Raw genomic sequence first — 21992 nt, 5'->3', positions numbered from 1 at the left:
TTCGTTCAAGTGCCAGGTTGGGCTCCGGAAGTGCGAGGGAAACCCCATTTATGTACGTAAAGCAGGGTTTCCGCCGCACTTCTGTTGAAGTTGTGGTGGCGGAACGTCAGCAACGCCAAGGAAATTCCTGGCCAATGGCCCAATAATTCGATAACCCACACATGCAACACATGCTCACACATACCTGTGTGCACGCTTATATGCACAGCCACATCGCATGTGCACACACATACACGCAGCACTTTGAAATGCAGAAATACAGTTTACCAGAAACCGTGCTGAAGACATCAACAGCGACAAACAACAACTCCTTTAACCTGCATTTTGAGAAGTGTTTTTTTTTCATTTTACTCTTGTTGCCCTAATATAGATGGTAAGTTGACAACCTATTCAGTTGTTACTCGAGTGTCTTCATGACAGGAGGTATAATCTCTTTACAGCAGTCAAAATGGTTTAATAATGCATGTCTCAAACCTGCATTTTATCAGATGTTTGATGAGCTTTCTCTCAAGAATTAAAAGGAGTTGCTGACAGCCCCTTCATTTGTCAATCACACAATGTTATTGCAGAGCCAAGCGCTGTCCTTTTCTGTCAGAAGTAATTTTATTTTAGTTAATATGTTTAAAAACTAAAATACAATCAATTTGTTTTGTGCATTTGGAAAGAAAAAGGAGAGATACAGCATTTAACAAGCAGCTAGAGGACATGTGCAATAGAATGGATGCTTTTTACCAGATTGTCCTCAGTTTACAGTGAAAAGGTCCAAATATACTGAAATGGATTAATTTATCAACCGTTTCAGATGAGAAATGTTCATTTGTGTGAGGAGAGGTTGCTGGACCAGGAGAGGTTGCTGGACCAGGGCTGATATCAAATGAGACCCGTTCTCAGGGTATGCTTATCGATATCAAATATAAACACACGTTTCCTTTCATAAGCCCAACTAGGCACTAAGCAAAATAAGCCCAGCCTCTATGAGTCCAATTTAAAGATATTTTCTTTAACAAGCTTGGCCAGCACCAATACCAAGTGAGTCAAAAATGCATTGCTGATAACATACCCTGTTGGGGGCATAGTGCTTGTTGCAAACATACAACAAAGAAATGAAAGTGCTACCACTGAGCCAAGGCTGCCACTTTGGGCAAGTAGGCATTCATTTGATTTGAGTCAGCACACTATAGGCAACCATACTATGGCTCTCTCCCACAGGCCAGAAAACGACTTCCTCAGCTATTCCTAGATCTATGGATGTGGGACCCTCTGTGGGCAATCGCCTGTCATGCTGGCTGCATGTTGGCTCTAAGAGGAGAGGTTCCATCTGCCTCAAAAATGAAATCCTTCCTCTGATGCAGTTCCTCAAGTAGCACCACCTTTTCCTGATCGAAGGGGAGTAGTTACGTAGGAACATAGGAATTGCTAGTCGAAAAAAGACCAAGGTCCATCTAGTTCATCTTCTACCATCCTGGTAGTTGTATGATACAATGGTAATGAAGTAGTTTTAGCACTTGGTCCTTTGTGACACTTCATCTTCTTTGTAGCATCCAGACAGAACTGCACACTACAATAGGAACAGTAGCCCCTTTAGTGCTGCTGCACTCTTTATTTCCTTATGTTAATTAGTTCATCTCACCAAACCTGGTGAAGTCAGCTCCCTCTACACCACTGCGAAAGCATTGACGTATGCCATGATCCTGGTGCCATTACAAATTGTCACGGTAGACGCCTTTGAGGCTGTAGGCAAGAGAGAGTTTAATAGCTTTCTACCATCTCAACGAACTATGCTTTCTCTTCAAAATCTTCTTGCTTGGTCTTCAAGCTCAATCATTCAGTAACATTCTCAGCTAACCATGTCATTTTATTGGCCTTGCCACTGTGCACAGAGCCATTTCCTGCATATGCTATGCTAACACATGTTCCTTTTCTTTTTGTGGAGGAGCCTCCCTAGATGATGTCTCTGACAAGAGAGATTGAACAGGAAGCTGGCACCTCACGCAAGCAACTGTCAATCACTCCAGCCCTCTTCACTCTTGAAAGAAAGGGTCTCAAGGTATCAACTGGTGAATCATCCTGTACGAGTAAGGAGGAGCCAGTGAAGATGGCGGAAACAGAAGAAATTAACGACAAAACAATAATACAGAACCATCAGTGAGAATAGTCAAAAAATTAGCCAAATTGCAACATGGTGCAAATCTGAACTGCATCTTAAAAATGTCATTGTCGTAGACCTGAGAGCAGGTAATTTCCCCCAGGGGATGGTATGTTGGTGCTTGAATCAGGGAGAAAATAATAAAGGGATGAGAAAAAGAGAAGGTTAAAAAAAAATCACCAAGGCCCCTTGTAAAGCCTGTGGCAAATGTCTTTTGATCCTTTATTCCAAGCTTTTGATCATCCTGGGCCATGACTTGGAATATCTGCCATTCAAAATGTATGCAGCCAGCAAAATATGTTTCACATTCAACCAGCCTGAATCATAAATTATCATTTTGCATGCACAAAGGAATCAGATTTTGCTATAATTCAAATTAAAGTCATAGCCATATAATTATCACAGTATAATTGCAAACCCTGCAACCTTACCTCTTTGTAACTACAAATAGCATTCTGCTGATATGGCTTGCAGAAAAGACATTCATTGCAAACCAATGCCCATATATAAATGAACAATAGCAGCAAATTACTCAGCTAACATGTAATTACAGGTTGTTTCACTGTTGCAACTTCACAACTGTATTTTAGGGGAAATTATCTGTTCAAAGATACACCCAGAGGTACATGGGTAATTAGTCCGAGAACAAGTTGAGTAATTCACTGAAGCACTGCTCTCCAAACTAATCCTCTCGCGCTGTCTTGGCAGAGCAATGAAGTTTCAGGGTCAAGTAGTTTGTGAGCCACCGTCTTCATCATTATAATGCATTTTTACTCTGTATTCCCACCTCCACCTATTGCTTGATTTAATCTTCCATCTACCTTGAAGAGCGTGCAGAGGCGATTTACTAGAATGGTACCAGAGATGATGGATTTCAGTCATGTGGAGAGACTAGAGAAGTTGGGTTTGTTCTCCTTAGAGCAGGGAGGGTTATGAGGAGATTTAATAGCCGTGTTCAAAATTCTGAAACGTTTTGATAGAGTAAATAAGGAGATACTGTTTCCACTGGCAGGAGGGCAGTAACCAGAGGACACCGATTTAAGGGGAGATGCCTCTGCCGTAACTTCAGCAGCATTTTTTGAGAAAAGGCAAAAACGGCTTTTTCTTCAGGGTTTCCACCGAAGTTACAGCAGGCGATCAGGGGACCAACCCCACCCCAGCCCCCGCCGCAGAAATTCCACGCGTGGATCTCTGGAAGTGTGCCAATATTTGGTGGGGAGGTCCATCACCCATCAAGAAAAGAAGCACAGGGCTGAGGGACCAGCTATGTAAGGAGACTAGAGAATATGGGATTGTTCTTCTTAGAGCAAAGAAGGTTAAGGGAAAATTCAATAGATGTGTTCAAAATGATGAAGGGTTTTGATAGAGTAAATAGGGAAAATCTGTTTCCACTGGCAGGAGGTTCGGTAACCAGAGGACACACATGTAAGGTAATTGGCAAAAGACCCAGAAGGGATATGAGGATAATTTTTTTTACGCAATGTGTTATGATCTGGAATGCACTGTTGGCCAGTCTCTGGGTGGCAGATGCATGTCTGCACCATCGCCATCCATTCAACCAATGCCCAGCCTGGTGCCAGAAAGCCAGCTGGGCTAGTTTGTCCCAGCAAGTGGTGCCACCAAGTTTCTGCATTCTGTAGCTAGGCCCTCTCAGCCCAAATCTCCAAAAGCATCTCAAGAGCCCTTGACAGAGCCACGGCGGCCTCCCTCCTCCCATGCTGAAACTACCGGGAGCATCTCATAGCAGGACTACAGTAGGTAAGAGAACACTTAAGGCAGTCCTAGCGGCTCACACCAGGGTGATAATGAGTATAAGAATTTGTGTAAGCCAGTAAAATAATAAAGCTTTTTGAAATCGTTAAGTGCAGTGTGTTCCTATAGTAGCTGGTGACTCTGCAATGTCAAGTGACATGTTGGTTTTTGGGCAGATGTAGTTGTTGGCAGTGGTAGAATTGGGACAGATATTGGATATGACTGTTAATGCAGGGGAGCAGGGATCGTTTAGCTGAAGTGCTCTTCATTAAGCTACCGCCGCAGAGCTCTGAGGGCAGGTGTTGGAGCCCTCCTGCCTCTTCACCATCCTCTATCTCATCAGTGTCCTCTCCCTCCTCTTGCTGAAGGTCCTCCTCCAATGGTGGCTCCATGGGTTGCCCCCGTTGCACAGCAGAGTTATGCAGCATATAGCAAACCACTATAATATGGGACACTCTTTCAGGGCTGTAGTGTATGTAACCGTTCCACCTTTAAGAGAACTATTTTAAGGGTTGCACTACTTTATCTTGGCTGCTGTATACTGTAATACCAGTGGTGACCACACCGGTATATAAGTGCTGTGTAAGGATTTATTGGGCAGTTCCGCCCTGACCTTCGACTAGTAAAGACCTGTTAAAATTTACTCTTGTGGTCTGTGTAATAATTCTCATTATAACACACAGACTTAACAGTGGCGACGAGTACGATCTTACCCTGCGGCAGAGATACATCCAAGGCAGTTAACGGGCGTCGAGAAGAGGCATCCGCCCTCATCATTCTGCTGAGAAAAGACTCGGGTCTGCAGAGCAAAGGAAGAATTCTGACACGAAGCCTTCCATCAGCAACAGGCAGTGATCATCCCTTCTATCACGGTGGTGGGTAAGCCGATCAGCGACGAGCAGCAAGTCGGCCACGTTGGCTGTGAAGTAGGGGAGGGAGAAACGGAGGATATAAGGGCGGAGAACTCGACCACGGCCGGGGAAAAGAGCCAGACAGAAGTCGGGGCCAGAGGCGCTGAGACTGGGGCAGTGTAAGGCACGGGAGCTGCGGTGAATGCAAACGCAGCCGGTGTAAAAGACCGGGCTGCAAGCGGGCTGGGAGACGCAACAGCGTCGAGAAAGAGCTCGACCGCGACCGGTGAAAAAGGCCGGGCAGCTACCGAGGCCGCGAGGCGCAGCGACCGGGTCAGCGTAAGGCGCGGGAGAAATTTTTTTTTAAAACCGCGGAGAACTCAGCCGCAGCCGGGGGGAAAGGACCGGACTGCAAGAGGGGCTGGGAGGCACGATTTGAAAACCGCTGGGGAGGGCGAACGCAGCAATACGGCAATCGCCATTACAGCCAGCGGGGGAGAAAGGCAAACGCAGGAAGCCGCCATTTTCGTAGGCGGGGGAAGAAGACAAGCGCGGGAAACCGCCATTTTGAAAAAAAAAAAATAAATAAAAGAAAAATTTCTTTTTGTTTCTCAAGAAGATTGCGAGGATGCCTAAGCGTGGTAACATCAACGATTTCGATCCCGATGTTGAAGATTGGGCCACGTATGTAGAACGCATAGAGATATATTGTAAGGCAAATAAAATATCAGATGAAGATAAAGCACTAAACTTACTAAACTCAATGGGTGCGAAGACATACGGGCTATTGAAGCATCTTCTATCACCAGCTAAACCGGCGGATCAGACTTTCGCTAAAATTGTTGCTGTCCTGAAAAATCATTTGAACACCACACCGCTGATGTTAGCGGAATGATTTAAATTTTATGCGAGAACGCAACTGAAAGAGGAAAGCAACGCGAAGTACTTAATTGAACTGCGTAAGCTAGCGAAATACTGTCAGTTTGGGGAAAGTCTGACAGAGGCACTGAGAGACAAATTCGTGTGTGGATTGTCGAAAGAAGGAACACAAAAGCGGCTGCTTGAAGAGAATGATCTTACACTTGATAAGGCTGTCACTATTGCAGCATCGCACGAAGCCGCAGCGAGAGGCACTGCGGAAATGCAGCTGAAGGCAGCGGTACTCAGCGTAGATCAAATGGCTTTGGGTACAACGAAATGTTATCGTTGTGGAAAGACAACACACGATCAAAACCAATGCTGGTTTAAAAACCAGGAATGTAGAAAATGTGGCAAGCTTGGTCACATAGCTAAAGTATGCCGGTCAGGAAAGAAGACCAGCAACAAAAAGTCACCGCAGGAAAAGTGCAGAAAGGTACATAAGGTGGCTGAGAAGAGTTCGGATGAACAGAATTCGGATTCAGACTCCAACAGCAAGGAACTGGGTAGTCTGAGAATTCACAATGTGAGTAAGGAAGCTGACTGACAAACTATCTGGGTCACACTGCAGATAGCAGGAGTCCACGTGAAGATGGAATTGGACACCGGATCGGCGTTGACGGTCATGAATAAGCAAGATTACAAAAAGTTATTCACACATATTCCCCTACGGGATACGGAGATAGTATTGCAGACATACACGGGGCAAAGAGTATACCCCATCGGAAAAATAAAAGTCAAGGTGGTACACAAGGGCAAAGCACACCAAGGAATGGACATATATGTACTACCTGAGGGAGGTCCACCACTTCTGGGACGGGAGTGGATCAGGAAAATAAATATGGACTGGCACTCCCTAAAAGCAATAATGGTAGATTCCGGGAAAAAGAAAGATGTCAAACCTGAACGATTGTCCAGAATATTGGATGAGGGCATATGCAGCAGTGACAGTGACAAAGCAGAGAGTGAGAACTCGGTGAAGACAATCAGCTCAGACTCTGGAACTGATGATGGTAAGACCAGCCCATGTGCAAAAGACAAGTCTAAAATGGACTTGCAGACTAATGATGGAAAAACGAAGGAGTGCATAAATGCTTCAGAAGAGAACAAAGTATCAGAACAGAATTCCACTGAACAACAACAACATAGTTTGACAGAGAATTCTGAGTCTGTCCAGTCTACAGACATGCACAGTTCTGAGGAACACTGGGCTCGAACTCAACTCAATTTCAAACTACAACAGCAATTAGAACAAATGATTCGCCGTTTTGAGCAAGAGATGAATGCAAAGAAAAAGTTCTTTGACACAGAGTGGGAGAATCTGGAAAGACAGCAGAAGCAGTTGATTGAGAAAATGGAACAGGAACACACAAACTGTCTGCGCGATGAGGCCAAATGAATCAAAGCTGAGCAAGAAAGGGAATATGTCAAATTCATCGATCAGTTGAAAGCTAAGAAGAAAGAGCACCCTTTTGTGAGCAGTGTCAGCAGTAATAAGCCACTCAGGGAATTGGTGGCAGAGGCAAAAGCTGAAGTGATGGAGGAAATAGAAGACAATAGAGAAGAAGCAGAAGATGATGACTCATCTGAACCATTATCACCCCTACCAGGTCACGCACGTGGTCCCTCCGAACTGAGCCAAATCAGTCTGGAAGTAGAAAAACTTCCCAAGGTACTCGAGCCTTTAGAAGTCAGCAATGCTGGTTCTGAAGTTACGAAAGTTCAAGCTGTTAAGTCCAGTGAAGGACTATTAGATGAGTCACCCCAGCAACGAGAACCTACTACACCACCGAGAACTACTACACCACCAAAGCGTTATCCGGACCGAGTCAGGAGGCACAGGAGGCGCCTCCTCAGAGACTGAATCTGTGAACTGTTTTTACATGAAGTTGTGTATATATGTTATGATGTTATGTTTAATGGGGAATATATACTGTTAAGCTAAAAAGGGAGGATTGTAGTGTATGTAACCATTCCACCTTTAAGAGAACTATTTTAAGGGTTGCACTACTTTATCTTGGCTGCTGTATACTGTAATACCGGTGGTGACCACACCGGTATATAAGTGCTGTGTAAGGATTTATTGGGCAGTTCCGCCCTGACCTTCGACTAGTAAAGACCTGTTAAAATTTACTCTTGTGGTCTGTGTAATAATTCTCATTATAACACACAGACTTAACAAGGGCTGTATTGCAGGAAGCCAGCAGACCAGTCCAGGCAGCGGAGTCATTTCTTAAAGACCCCACTGCTCCACTTGATGAGGGCTCTAGTTGACCTGTCGATCTGATAGTGGCACATTTCAGCTGCAGAGCATGACTTCCTGAGAGGAGTTATGAGTCAAGTGTGCAGGGGACAGCCTTTATGCCCCAAAGACCGTGATTTTGCCAATGGATGCGGCTTGGGAGCGGGTTAGCTGGTTTCTGGGTTCCAGCCCGCCCCCAACTGCATCTGGCCAACGGACGTGATTTTGTATCGATTGGCCTTGTTACACTATTTTTCTTTGACAGCTCATTTCTCAGTGTTTGACAGCATTGAGGTGCTATAAACACTGACAATCACTGTACACAGGTGAGATCTTGCACCAAGGCTCTCCAATGACTCCCTCCATAGGCTAGAACAGATGGCAGCTGCAGGTGAGGTTACAGAAGTGATCTGTCACTGGTGAGAGAGGTTCTCCCAATGAGGTGACACTAGACAGCCAATTCAAAACTTGTTACCTACAGAAAAGTGTAAATGCATTAAAAATGATTTTCCCAACATTTTCTTACCTCTGAAACTCACCAGTACACCATTGGATCCTTCACACCACTTCTGCAGCTGTCATCAATGCAGGAACATTACAGCAGACTCACATGCCACACTTACCTGGCGTGGTGTCCGGACTTCAGGGAGCCCGAGGCAGAAGCGGCAAAATTGAAAAAGAGCCTGTTAGCAAGTATCAAGTACCTGTTAACAGCCAGGTAAGTGGCTATAATCCTCTTCCCGCTGCTAGGTGTCGGGTCCATGCGCAAATCGGGGACCCGACACTTGGGAAGATTGATTGGAGGCGGGTTGACAGCGGGTTTCCTACCCGCTGTCAATCTTTGTGATTTTGACAGTGGTCCCGTCTCCAATCCCGCACTCTGAGGACCGGCAAAATTCCGGCCAAAGAGTGGGGGCAATGGGTGGTGGGATGGAGGATTGCCACAGTATAAATGCACCATGGCATCTACCAGGAAAGCGGGAACAAACCTGCACAATTCACTGCTGGCCATCACGGACCAGTTGGACATTAATGGAATGGAATTCCTTGTAATTCATGAAAGCAGCAGGATTGTCTGAAGCAGCCTGCAGGACAACATGAGTGCAGTCAATGAGGCCCCGGACATGGGGGAAGCCTGCATTCTGCACGAACCCCAGATATCTATCCTGCTCTCTACAGTTGTCCATGGGGAAAGTGATGGAAATGCATGGCATCAGTCACCTGCTTAATACAAGCATGAGCTGCAGATTGACCGATGTTGTTGATCTCCCCTGTGGCAGTCTGGAAGGAGCTGGAGGCAAAGAAGTTCAGGGCTGCAGTGACCTTGACTGCAACAGGCAATGCTGTGCTAACTGTGCCAGTTGGTTGCAGGTCTTGGTGCAGGAGGTGACACAATGCTGCGACAGCCTCCTACTAGATAAGTGCAGCCTACTTATGCAAGACTCCTCAGAGAACTGCAGGTACATTATACTTGGCCTATAAACTCTGTTGGGAGGGTAAGGACTCCTGCAAGCACAGCCCCTAGCTGCTCCACCACCACCCCCACCTACAGTTGCTGCTCCTCTGCCTCTAGTGGAATGGGATTGCCAGAAGGATTCCCATTTTGCCAGTTGTCCCATGAGATTTCAAGGTTGTCCTGCCACTGCAGCACTTTAAAACGAGTAACTTGCCAAAAACCTCCACAAACTACCAGTAAAATGATTCCCAAACCTTTGTAGCATTTTAAATAAGAGCAGGTGAGGATCCCTTTAAGTTGTGCTAAAATGGCTGCCTCCCGACCTGTGCCGCACATAATTTGCAGGCGGGTTGAGGAAGTAGCGGAAGCAACGTTGATTGACATGAAAATCGTGTTGGGGTCATAACTGCATCATCTGACTCCTATTTCAATATATTAATTAGGCCCATCCCTGTTTCTGGCAGGAACACTGGCCACCTAAATTGAGGTCTGTCCAAAAATCGGAACGGGCGAATGTGCGGAAATAAGTCGTTTTTTTTGTGACCTGATTTTTGTCTCTCTACCGCCCTGTTCACGGTATGAGAGTAAAGATCAAAATCCGCAGATCACAGGCCTGTCCTGGCTGTTCCATTAACGAGAGCACTCAGCATCAAGCCTGTGGATTTGTCACTATTACAAAGATTAGTTTAAAAATTAAACTCGCGTTATGTTACTGCCATTATTTCATCATGTAATTTAAAGCCTTTCACCAAGATGTGCTGTACCAAAATATTCCAGCAACCAGAGTTCTTACCATGCCTGTTTCTGGTCAGTTTCACAAATTCAGAATCAACCGTTCATTGATCCCTGTGCACGAGCAGACAACACGAGATGCAGATCATCCTTGACTTCATAACTGCACTTCACAGTGAGAAATGAATAGCATGTCTGCCAACTGTGCATCCTGTTATAGATTCCTATTTTTTTAAAGGGCTGTTTCAATGGATTATTTTGGTAATTGAATATCCTATTGATTATAGTAATGATTTATTGAATTTTGAGGAAAGAAAATAAACCCAGATATAGATGACAGCTCCCTCCTAAAAGCTGAATATAGGGAGTTAGGAGGTAAATTTAAAAAATAGGACCTCAAAGGTAGTAATCTCAGGGTTGCTACCAGTGCCACGTGCTAGTCAGAGAAGAAATAGAAGGATATTTCAGCTGAATACGTGGCTAGAGGAATGGTGCAAGGGGGAGGGATTCAAATTCCTGGGACATTGGAACCAGCTCTGGGGGATGTGGGACCAGTACAAACTGGACGGTTTGCACCTGGGCAGGACCGGGACCGATGTCCTTGGGGGAGTGTTTGCTAGTGCTGTTGGGGAGGGTTTAAACTAAAATGGCAGGGGTTTGGGAACCTGTGCAGGGAGACAGAGGAAAGGAAAACAAGGATAGAAGCAAAAGAGGAAGGAGAAAAGCAAAAGTGGCAGTCAGAGAAATCAAGGGTTTAAATCAAAAATGGCCACAGTAAATAATAATTCTGAAAGGTCTAAGAGTGTTAAAAAAACAAGCCTGAAGGCTTTGTGTCTTAATGCGAGGAGCATTCATAATAAGGTGGATGAATTAGCTGCGCAAATAGATGTAAATGGATATGATATGATTGGGATTACGGAAACATGGCTCCAGGGTGACCAAGGCTGGGAACTCAACATCCAGGGGTATTCAATATTCAGGAAAGACAGGCAAAAAGGAAAAGGAGGTGGGGTAGCATTGCTGGTTAAAGAGGAGATTAACACAATAGTAAGGAAGGATATTAGCTCTGATGATGTGGAATCTGTATGGGTAGAGCTGAGAAATACCAAGGGGCAGAAAACGTTAGTGGGAGTTGTATGCAGACCCCCAAACAGTAATGCTAAGGTTGGGGATGGCATTAAACGGGAAATTAGAGATGCGTGCAATAAGGGCACAGCGGTTATCATGGGTAACTTTAATTTACATATAGATTGGGCTAACCAAATTAGTAACAATACTGTGGAGGAGGAATTCCTGGAGTGTATACGGGATGGTTTCCTGGACCAATATATCGAGGAACCAACTAGAGATCAGGCCATCTTAGACGGGTATTATGTAATGAGAAAGGATTCATTAGCAATCTTGTTGTGCGAGGCCCTTTGGGGCAGAGCAATCATAATATGATAGAATTCTTCATTAAGATGGAGAGTGAGGTATTTGACTCAGAGACTAGGATCCTGAATTTAACTAAAGGAAACTACGATGGTATGAGGCGCAAGTTGGGTAGGATGGATTGGGGAACGTTACTTAAATGGTTGACAGTGGATAGGCAATGGCAAACATTTAAAGATCGCATGGATGAACTACAGAATTTGTTCATCCCTGCTTTGCATAAAAATAAAACAAAAAAGGTGACTCAACCGTGGCTAACAAGGGAAATTAGGGATAAGATCCAAAGAGAGGACATATAAATTGGCCAGAAAAAGCAGCAAACCTGAGGATTGGGAGCAGTTTAGGATTCAGCAAAGGAGGACAAAGGGATTAATTAAGAGGGGGAAAATAGAGTATGAGAGTAAACTTTCAGGGAACATAAAAACTGACTGTAAAAGCTTCTATAGATATGTGAAGAGAAAAAGATTGGCGAAGTCAAGTGTAGGTCCCTTGCAGTCAGAATCAGGGGAATTTATAATGGGGAATGAAGAAATGGCAGACCAATTAAATACATACTTTGGTTCTGTCTTCACAAAGGAGGACACAAATAATCTCCCAGAGATGTCGGGGAACATAGGGTGTAAGGGGTCGTTTTAACGAGCTTATGGTGTGCTAGATCGGTTTTGATTTCGCACTGCTCGTGAGCGGTTCCGAAGTGCTCCCCCCTCACCGGTTCTAGACACTGGGCTTATTGCCAGACAACCTTGATGTGTGGCCCAACTTGTGACTCGGAAGACAAATGGATCAGGTGAGACAAGGTGAGTTTTAAATCAGAAATATCTTTATTTTCAAGGAGAATAAACACAGAGAATGCAAGAATCAATTTAGACAAAAATCATTAGCATGTCTCCCAATGGGAACTAAAATTTAACACACAAGGAATAACTTTGACTATCTTAAATCATACAACAATTCTTAATCAGCGGTATACTAAAACGGGGGTGGGAAAAGCGCACGGACACATCGAGGGATAAATCACACTCCTGCATTACAAAACCCATGTTACAAACCCTCCTGTTGCTAAAATATACCTCAACTATGTCAGTTAGGTAGAGTTGGGCCTTTATGCTCACCAGAATTTTAAAACCCTCCTGGACCTTGGTACTCCTTGTTACGTCCGGGATCTCCAATCTTCCTTATGGGACCGGCTCCTGGACCCGCTCTCCTGCACAAACTTGGAAGTCCTCCGAACTCCTCGAGCCGTCTCCTCTTCCGCACGGTCTTCGAACTCCTGATGGTATCTGGACTTGGACTTCACTGCTTCTGGTGAATCTTGTGGATCTGTCTGAGTCTGGCTGAATCACTCTCCTGCACAATCTTGAAAGTCCTCCGAACTCCTCGAACCGTCTCCTCTCCACTCGGCCTTCGAACTCCTGATGGTCTTGGATCTGGACTGAACTTCTGAATCTGCTCTCCTGCACAATCTTGTGGGTCCTCCTCGCTCTGTCCTTGACCTTGTGTCTGTGTGAATCTGTGATGGATCTGTCTGAATCTCACTGAATGAAATGTCTTGCTGTTGATTTTCCCTCAACAGTTAATACTGTTTCCTTGCCCTTATCTCGGCACCAAATCAGGGGTTTTCTTTTGTCAAGGTAATGGGCAGGCTGCTTTGACAAAAGCAAGTACTTTATTTTAATGTCTTGTAAATGAAACTGATGGGATCTGTCCTGTGTCCCTCTGAGTTTGGTACAGATAATGGGGTTTTTTCTGTGCTCAGCGATTTCAGAGATGGGTTTGCGTTTTGCTAGCAATTAGCGCACCTCCAGGTGCAAATACTTTTGTTTACGAGTTCGTTACTGCTGTAACCATATTATCATATCAATAGCAGTAAGTTCTGGAATCTTCTAATCGGTGATGACTCAGGCTGCTGTAAGATACTGCTGGTGTGTCCTTTTGAACTGAGCCATGAGAACTGCCAACTCCATCTTGTGTTCTCACAATGTGGCCATTTCAGGGGTTTTACCAATCTAGACTGTATTTTCTGGATTTTGCGAATCCTACAGTGTCTAATGAGAGGGAGGAACTGAATGAAATCAGTATTAGTAGGGAAATGGTGTTAGGGAAATTGACGGGATTGAAGGCCGATAAATCCCCAGGGCCTGATAATCTACATCCTAGGATACTTAAGGAAGTGGCCCTAGAAATAGTAGATGTATTGTTGGTCATCTTCCAAAATTCTATAGACTCTGGAACAGTTCCCATGGATTGGAGGGTAGTTAATGTTACCCCACTATTCAAAAAAGGTGGTAGAGAGAAAACGGGGAATTATAGACCAGTAAGCCTGACATCGGTAGTGGGGAAAATGCTCGAGCACTTGGAAAACAGTGACAGGATCGGACAAAGTCAACATGGATTTACAAAAGGTAAATCGTGCTTGACTAATCTACTGGAATTTTTTGAGGATGTAACTGGTAGAATAGATAAGGGAGAAACAGTGGATGTGGTGTATTTGGACTTTCAGAAGGCTTTCGATAAGGTCCCGCAAAAGAGATTAGTTTGTAAAGTTAAAGCACAAGGGATTGGGGGCAAGGTACTGACTTGGATAGAGAACTGGTTGGCAGACAGGAAGCAAAGAGTTGGGATAAACGGGTCTTTTTCCAAGTGGCAGGCAGTGACTAGTGGGGTACCGCAGCGATCGGTGATAGGACCCCAGCTATTCATAATATATATTAATGATCTAGACGAGGGAACTAGATGTAATATCTCCAAGTTTGCAGACGACACAAAGCTGGGTGGGCGTGTGTGCTGTGAGGAGGATGCCGAGAAACTCCAGTATGATTTGGACAGGTTGGGTGATTGGGCAGATGCATGGCAGATACAGTATAACGTGGATAAATGCGAGGTTATCCACTTTGGTGGCAAAAACAGGAAGGCAGATTATTATCTGAACAGCAATAGGTTGGGAGAAGGGGAAGTGCAACGAGACCTGGGTGTCCTTGCGCACCAGTCGCTGAAGGTAAGCATGCAGGTGCAGCAGGCGGTTAAGAAGGCAAATGGTATGTTGGCCTTTGTAGCGAGAGGATTCGAATACATGAAAAAGGATGCCTTGTTGCAGTTGTACAGGGCCTTGGTGAGACCACACCTTGAGTATTGTGTGCAGTTTTGGTCGCCTTATCTGAAGAAGGATGTTCTTGCCATGGAGGGAGTGCAGCGAAGATTCACCAGACTGATACCTAGGATGGCAGGAATGATGAATGAGATTGGGTCGATTGGGCTTATACTCGCTGGAGTTTAGAAGAATGAGAGGGGATCTCATTGAAACTTATAAAATTCTAACAGAACTAGACACAGGAAGGATGTCCCCGATGGTGGGGGAGTCCAGAACCAGGGGTCACAGTCTAAAGATAAGGGGTAAGCCATTTAGGACAGTGATGAGGAGGAATTTCTTCACCCAGAGAGTGGTGAACCTGTGGAATTCTCTACCACAGAAGGCAGTGGAGGCCAATTCATTAAATATATTCAAGAAGGAGTTAGATATATTTCTTAAGGCTGAAGGGATCAAGGGATATGGGGAGAAGGCAGGGACAGGGTACTGAGTTTGGATGATCAGCCATGATCTCATTGAATGGCAGAGCAGGCTCAAGGGGTCGAATGGCCTACTCCTGCCCCTATCTTCTATGTGCATTCCTGATCTGACACAGCGGTTCGTTGACAACACGCTGGGTTCACTCCTTGCTTGTTCACATGAATGTTTTCGTCCCGTGCATTTGCTCATTGTCCCATGGGCAGATAGAGAGAGATCACATTCCAGTTTGTATTTAAAGTGGATTTGCCCTCAGTTTCTTTACTCATAGACATGATCACTTCAGTGCAGTACTGAGGGAGTGCTGCACTGTCGGAGATACCATCTTTTGGATGAGATGTTAAACTGATCCTCTCAGGTGCAAGTAAAACCGGGCACATTCGCGTAGTGGTTATGTTACTGGACTGGTAATGCAGAGGCCTGGACTAATCCAGAGAATGTGAATTTAAATCCCAGTTGAGAATGGCAGTTTGAGAATTTGAATTCAGTTTTAAAAATCTGGAAATGAAAAGCTAGTATTAGTAAACGTTACCATGAAGCTGTTGGGTTGTTGTAAAAACACAACTGGTTCACTAATGTCCTGGGAGTGGGCCTTTGGCGTAGCAGTAGCATCCCCGCCGTCGGACCAGAAGGCGTAGGGTTTCGAACCCCGCTCCAGACAGTCCCGGCAAGTGGAGTCGGAACTCCGGCTCTAAATTCTGGGTTGACATCCAGCGGGATACTTGCGTCCGTGGGTGTGGGTGGCCCCTCCCCCCTCATATGGGTTGTGGGAGCCCGTAAAACCCTCCCGCCATAGGACTAACCACCCTAATGGCTGGAACGAAGATGGTTACGGTCACGGAAGGAGCGTTAACGTGGCCAGAAATCCTTCCACCACTTCACACAGTTCCCCAAAGGGAACAGTGTGAAGACACGTACGACGACGACTAATGTCCTTTATGTGTGTGTGTGTGTGCATGCACATCTGCGCATGTGCATGTCTGTGCATGTGGGTGTGTGCCTGCATATTTATATATATCACACATTGCGTAATGCTGACCACTCACAGTACTTCCTATTATTTCTGTGTGTGGGTTGTAGCGAGAACTTCTGTTGTTGATATGTCTCTTCAAGTGCTTTAGCCTTTAGCGAGGTGCTGTCTTCCCTCCATGGCTCCCTGGTTATGCTCTGCCCACTGGATGTTAGTTCTCTGATGTGGTCAGATTCCCTCCCATCCTTTTTGCTTTTCAGATGCTAGAAGAGGCGATTCTTCATCCAGAAACTGAGGCACTTTGTAAGATGCAGATGAACCACACGTGAAATATGAAATGTACATATTTTGAATAAGTGGGTTTACCATCTGCTGTGGGTGTTTTTAAACTGAGGTTTTTTTAACTATTTCCTGTACTTTAGGAACGCAGACACAAGAGGACAAAGAACATTTTATATGCATCACAAAATACTACACAAAGAGATATGGGCGATCAGCCCAAGGCTGTCTACACTACGTGCTGCTTGTATTTATAATATTGAACAATATATGTCAATGTAACTCAGCCAGCCCTCGATAGATGTAGGGTTCACCGCTCATTATGTTAAAAAAAAACGATTGCCTCTCCCACTGGGCGGCAGGCAACGTTTCAACCCTTGGCATTCCTCTTTAATTATTGTCTGTCTTTAATTGCCTTTTTGAGATCTTCTAGGCAGTATTACATTCCGCAGTCCCACTGCTACTCTAGGACATACTCAGTTAAGCCAGTTGTTGCAAAGCACAGAACTCAACTGTACAGTACTTTACTGGAATGGTCACAATTGTGCTTGTTATATTTTGTTGGACAACGTTTATAGGTCATGAAAGATCAGAATTCATTCCTACAACTCAGTTTAGAGGCTATTTTCCACACTTTCATTATGCACTTACTGTAAACCATATGTGTAAACAAATGTTAAATGGCTCTTTAGCAGTTAAGTAATTACTAAATTTCACCCATCTTACCACTGGATATCTCACATTACAGCTGGCAGTAACTTATTGTAGAAACAGTATGGTACTGATGGCAAAGTATCATTTATCCACTGTTGAATCATAGAAATTTACAGCACAAGAGGCCATGTGGCCCATCGTGTCTGTGCCGGAAATATATTGGCATATAGTTATCACTAAATTGTTTTGAAATGTTTGTGTAAATAATTAACATTGCGGCAAATTTGTTAATTCACACAATTGAGGCACACACAAATTGAATCGCATGTGTGAATTCCTGTTATGAGGAAAAGCTTAAGGTGCAACTGTAAGATATGTTCTTGTAAGATGCGTTCCTGACCTACATTGGCTCCCAGTCCACCAACACCTCAATTTTATAAATTTCATCCTCATGTTCAGCTCCTCCCTATCTCTGTAACTTCCTCCAGCCCTACAACGCTCTGAGAATACAGCATTTCTTCCTGTTCTGGCCTCTTGTGCATCCCACACTCCCTTCGCACCACCATTGACAGCCATGACTTCAACCGTCCAGGCCCTAAGCTCTGGAATTCCCTCCCTAAACCTCTCTGCCTCTCCACCACTCTCTCCTTCTTTAAGGCGCTCCTAAAAACCTACCTCTTTGACCAACTTTTGGTCCCTTGTCCTAATGGCTCCTTCTTTGGCTCAGTGTCAAATTCTGTCCGATTACACTCCTGTGAAGCGCCTTGAGATGTTTTACTACGTTAAAGGCATGATATAAATACAGGTTGTTGTATTAAGTACACTGCAGGCTACACCCATGTAAGCCTTGTTCATACTGCCACCTGCTGAACATTCAGTGTTAATATCCCTACCCAAATTGAGCCCAGTTTATCCTAACAATTTATCTCAGGTACAGTTGTGCTTCAACACAAGTTGGGCTCCTTACGATAGCCACTGGGCCAAGTTAATTGTATTTGGTCAAGCAGATTGTGGGGTTTCCCCCACATTATTTTGAGGGGGAAGGGGAGGTGGAGGAGAGTAGAAGAGTGGAGATTTACTATCCTATTAAAGCTCGCTACACAAAGGCATTGGGACACCTAATTTTTCAGTCTGTGATCAATTGCCGAAACTGGAAGTTGCCAGTATTTATCCTGCTTACGTACATTTACTTGTTTGTTGACTAAAGTTACCAAGTCAGCTAACCTTTGCTTTGCTCGACATTCCAAAATGTTCTTGTATCTTGCTATTTACCACTGTAACTAGTCATTAGGTGACAGCTTCACTGTTAACCCTGGTAAATATGGCTTTGGAGGCTTGGGGGGAGAGCCATGTTCAAACCTACGAAAGGGTTTTCTAACTTCACATCATCAGTTAACATTTCCCCCATATTCTAACACAAAACATACTTCAGTGAGAAAACTTAAGTCACATTTATAGACAGAATACATAAATAAATATTAGGCTACTGCATGCATTCACAACACTGAGGACTAAAAGATTATTGAAATTATCCAGTAGCACAGCTGCACAAAGAAAAAATATTTCTCAAACATTGAGTAATGATTTATTTTCCCAATTACTGTGCAGTTAAAGGTCGCACTTAGCCACCTGAGAGGATATGCAACATATTCTACATATAAGGTATGCCTGTGGTATTTGCAGGATATATATATATATACACATAAGTCTTGTTTGCCTATCAGATCTCAAACTGTCACAAACTCCCCCTTAGTCTCTAATTGAACTCTGTATGTACCTACTTACATCATTTCTCTAATCCAGCACATAGACAGGAGATCTGATTTTAACAATGTGCTGCCATTTGGGTCGGACGCCCGATTTACACCCTATGCCAATTTATGCTCCATTGACTTCAATGGTACCCAAAATCGAGCAGGGTGCAAATCAGGCGACCAACTAAAAGGCTGCCCCACTCTCTAAGTTAAAATCAGTCTCAGATTTCTGCTGTGTCCTTAAAGAGATAGGCCAGGATTAAACATGGCCAGGAATAAACATGGCATCACTTTAACATAAGACAGCTTTCTTCAAATCAGCCCCACCCCTATTAAGCATATCAGCAAAGGAAAACAAAAACACCCTCCAACTTATTATACAATAAATTGGTGTGACATGTTATAATGCTCCCATCATAAGAACATAAGAAATAGGAGCAGGAGTAGGCCATTCGGCCCTTCGAGCCTGCTCCGCTATTCAATAAGATCATGGCTGATCTTCTGCCTCAATTCCATTCACCGGCCCTATCGCCATATCCCTTGATGCCTTTACTAGTCAGAAATCTATCAACTTCTGTTTTGAATATACCCAATGACTGAGCCTCCACAGCCCTCTGGGGTAGAGAATTCCAAAGATTCACCACCCTCTGTGAAGAAATTTCTTCTCCTCTCAGTCCTGAATGGCCTACCCTTTATCCTGAGGCTGTGGCCCCTGGTTCTAGACTCCCCAGCCAAGGGAAACATTCTCCCAGCATCCACCCTATCAAGCCCTGTAATAATTTTGTATACTTCAATGAGATCCCCTCTCATTCTTCTGAACTCAAGAGAATACAGGCCTAATTTACTCAATCTCTTCTCATATGACAGTCCCGCCATCCCAGGAATCAATCTTGTGAACCTTCGTTGCACTCCCTCTATGGCAAGTATATCCTTCCTTAGGTAAGGAGACCAACATTGTACACTGTACTCCAGGTGTGGTCTCACCAAGGCCCTATATAATTGGAGTAAGACTTCTTTACTCCTGTACTCAAATCCTCTTATAATGAAGGCCAGCGTACAATTTGCCTTCCTAATGGATTGCTGCACCTGCACATTCACTTTCAGTGACTCATGTACAAGGACACCCAGGTCCCTTTGAGCATCTGCATTCCCCAATCTTTCACCATTTAGGAAATACTCTGCCTTTCTGTTTTTTTCTACTAAAGTGGATAATTTCACATTTATCCACATTATAATCCATCTGCCATGTTCTCGCCCACTCACTGAGCCGGTCGAGATCCCCTTGAAGTCTCTTCACATCCTCTTCGCAACTGACACTGTCACCTAGCTTTGTGTCATCAGCAAATTTGGAAATGTTACATTTAGTCCCCTCATCCAAATCATTGATATAGATTGTGAATAGCTGGGGCCAAGCACCGATCCTTGTGGTACCCCACTAGTCACAGTTGTAGAATAGTGGATCCTCTAACTTACTGTCAACAATTTAATGGAAGATTCATTAGTATCTTAAATGTAATGTTTCCTGTTTTAGAATGTTTTCTCCTTCACCTTTATATCTCCCTTGTCCTGTACACTACATCCTGAGAAAGCAGCAATGGCTTCTGCGAATGGTGCTCTGTTACAAGTTGCAAGGTTGACAAAAGGAAGCTAAGCTGATTCACCCGTTGGATTTTGTTTTTAGAAGTAGCTCGCCTGTTTGCCCCTAGAAATGTCTGAGGCCCAAGGCTCAAAAACGTTTCCCTACACAATAACATGCATTACACTTCAAAAAAGTAATTCATTGCGCAAATGCTGTGGAGATGGTGTAACATGAAAGACTTGCATTTATCTTGCGCCTTTCACAACCTCAGAATATCCCAAAGTGCTTTACTGCCAATGAAGTATTTTTTGAAGCGTAGTCACTGTTGTAATGTAGAAATAGAGCAGCCAATTTGTGCATAGAAAGCTTCCACAAAGAGCAAAGAGATAATGACCAGATAATTTTTTTTTAGTGAAGCTGGTTAAGGGATTAATATTGGCCAGGACACCCTTGCTCTTCTTTGAAATAGTACCATGGTATATTTTACATACACTTGAGAGCACAGACAGGGCCTCGGTTTAACATCTCATCCAAAAGGCGGCACCTCCAACAGTGCAGCACTCTCTCAGTACGGCACTAAAATGTCAACCTGGATGATGTGCTCAAGTCTCTGGAAATTATGAAATTGCTAGCTACTTAAAATAGCTACAGATTATGAAACCGTCACATCATTTTTATGTCTTCTAAGTTACATATTAACAATGTCCTACAAAGCAATACACTATTCCCCTTGAGAATACCACTGCTGCAGGCTGCCATTATGCTTTCTCCTTCAGCCAGGATTCAAGACTATCTAGTTTCCATAGCTGCTGTCATCCTAATTGTCCCACAGAAAAGCTTATATGGAACAAGATTGCTCCTGATTAAAAAAATCCCCAATACAGTAGTCTGCAATCATTAGCTAAGTGCTCCACCTGGTGGTCAGCTCAAGAATTGGCATAATTTACACGAGGATAATGGAGTGAAGGTTGGTGTTCATATCAACATTCTTCGGCTGAGGCGGAGAAAAACTACTGCTGAAACACCAGGCAAGGCCTACATGTTTTATTAATCATGTCATTGATAGTGTATTTATTGCAAATTACTGATGGCGCTACTTTAATTAGTTGGTATTTTGTTAATATTTCATGCTGTGATTTTTAATTCTTTTTGTGACACATTTTCACTCCTGCTCTATATGTTCTTCAGCGCCATTCCCCAAACTGAGAGCTTGCAACTAGCTGCTAACAAAACAGGAGAAATCAGTTGTCTAACACTGTTAATATTCCTTCCTTCCGAATGAAGATCAAGAACTCCCTACAGAGAATCAAAGATGACTCCTATAATTGGTTGGATGCATTTAAAATATTAAGAAAAGCTGTGATCAGAACTTCATACAAGAAGAAAAGTTAAAGTACACCAGTACTAAATCTCATAGCCTTTGATCATAGTTTGCTTATATCAAGTACACTAACAAGTTGACTCAATTGTGATAAGCTTGTATCATTCCAATACCATTTTATTCAGTCCTGTCTACACATTTAAACTGATGAAAGTGAAGAATGGATATACCACTGCTTAAAAATGAGCCTTATGCTATTTAAACAATAAAACGAATAGAACTTACAATACTGATATAAAACAATACTGATATAAAACAATCATACTGTACTGTATGTACCTTTAA

This window comes from Somniosus microcephalus, chromosome 1 (assembly GCF_052327205.1).
Source record: "Somniosus microcephalus isolate GS21.2 chromosome 1, FLI_Smic_1.0, whole genome shotgun sequence".
Taxonomy (NCBI): Eukaryota; Metazoa; Chordata; class Chondrichthyes; order Squaliformes; family Somniosidae; genus Somniosus; species Somniosus microcephalus.
The sequence above is the reverse complement of the archived record's forward strand: the minus strand, read 5'-3'. Positions refer to the sequence as shown.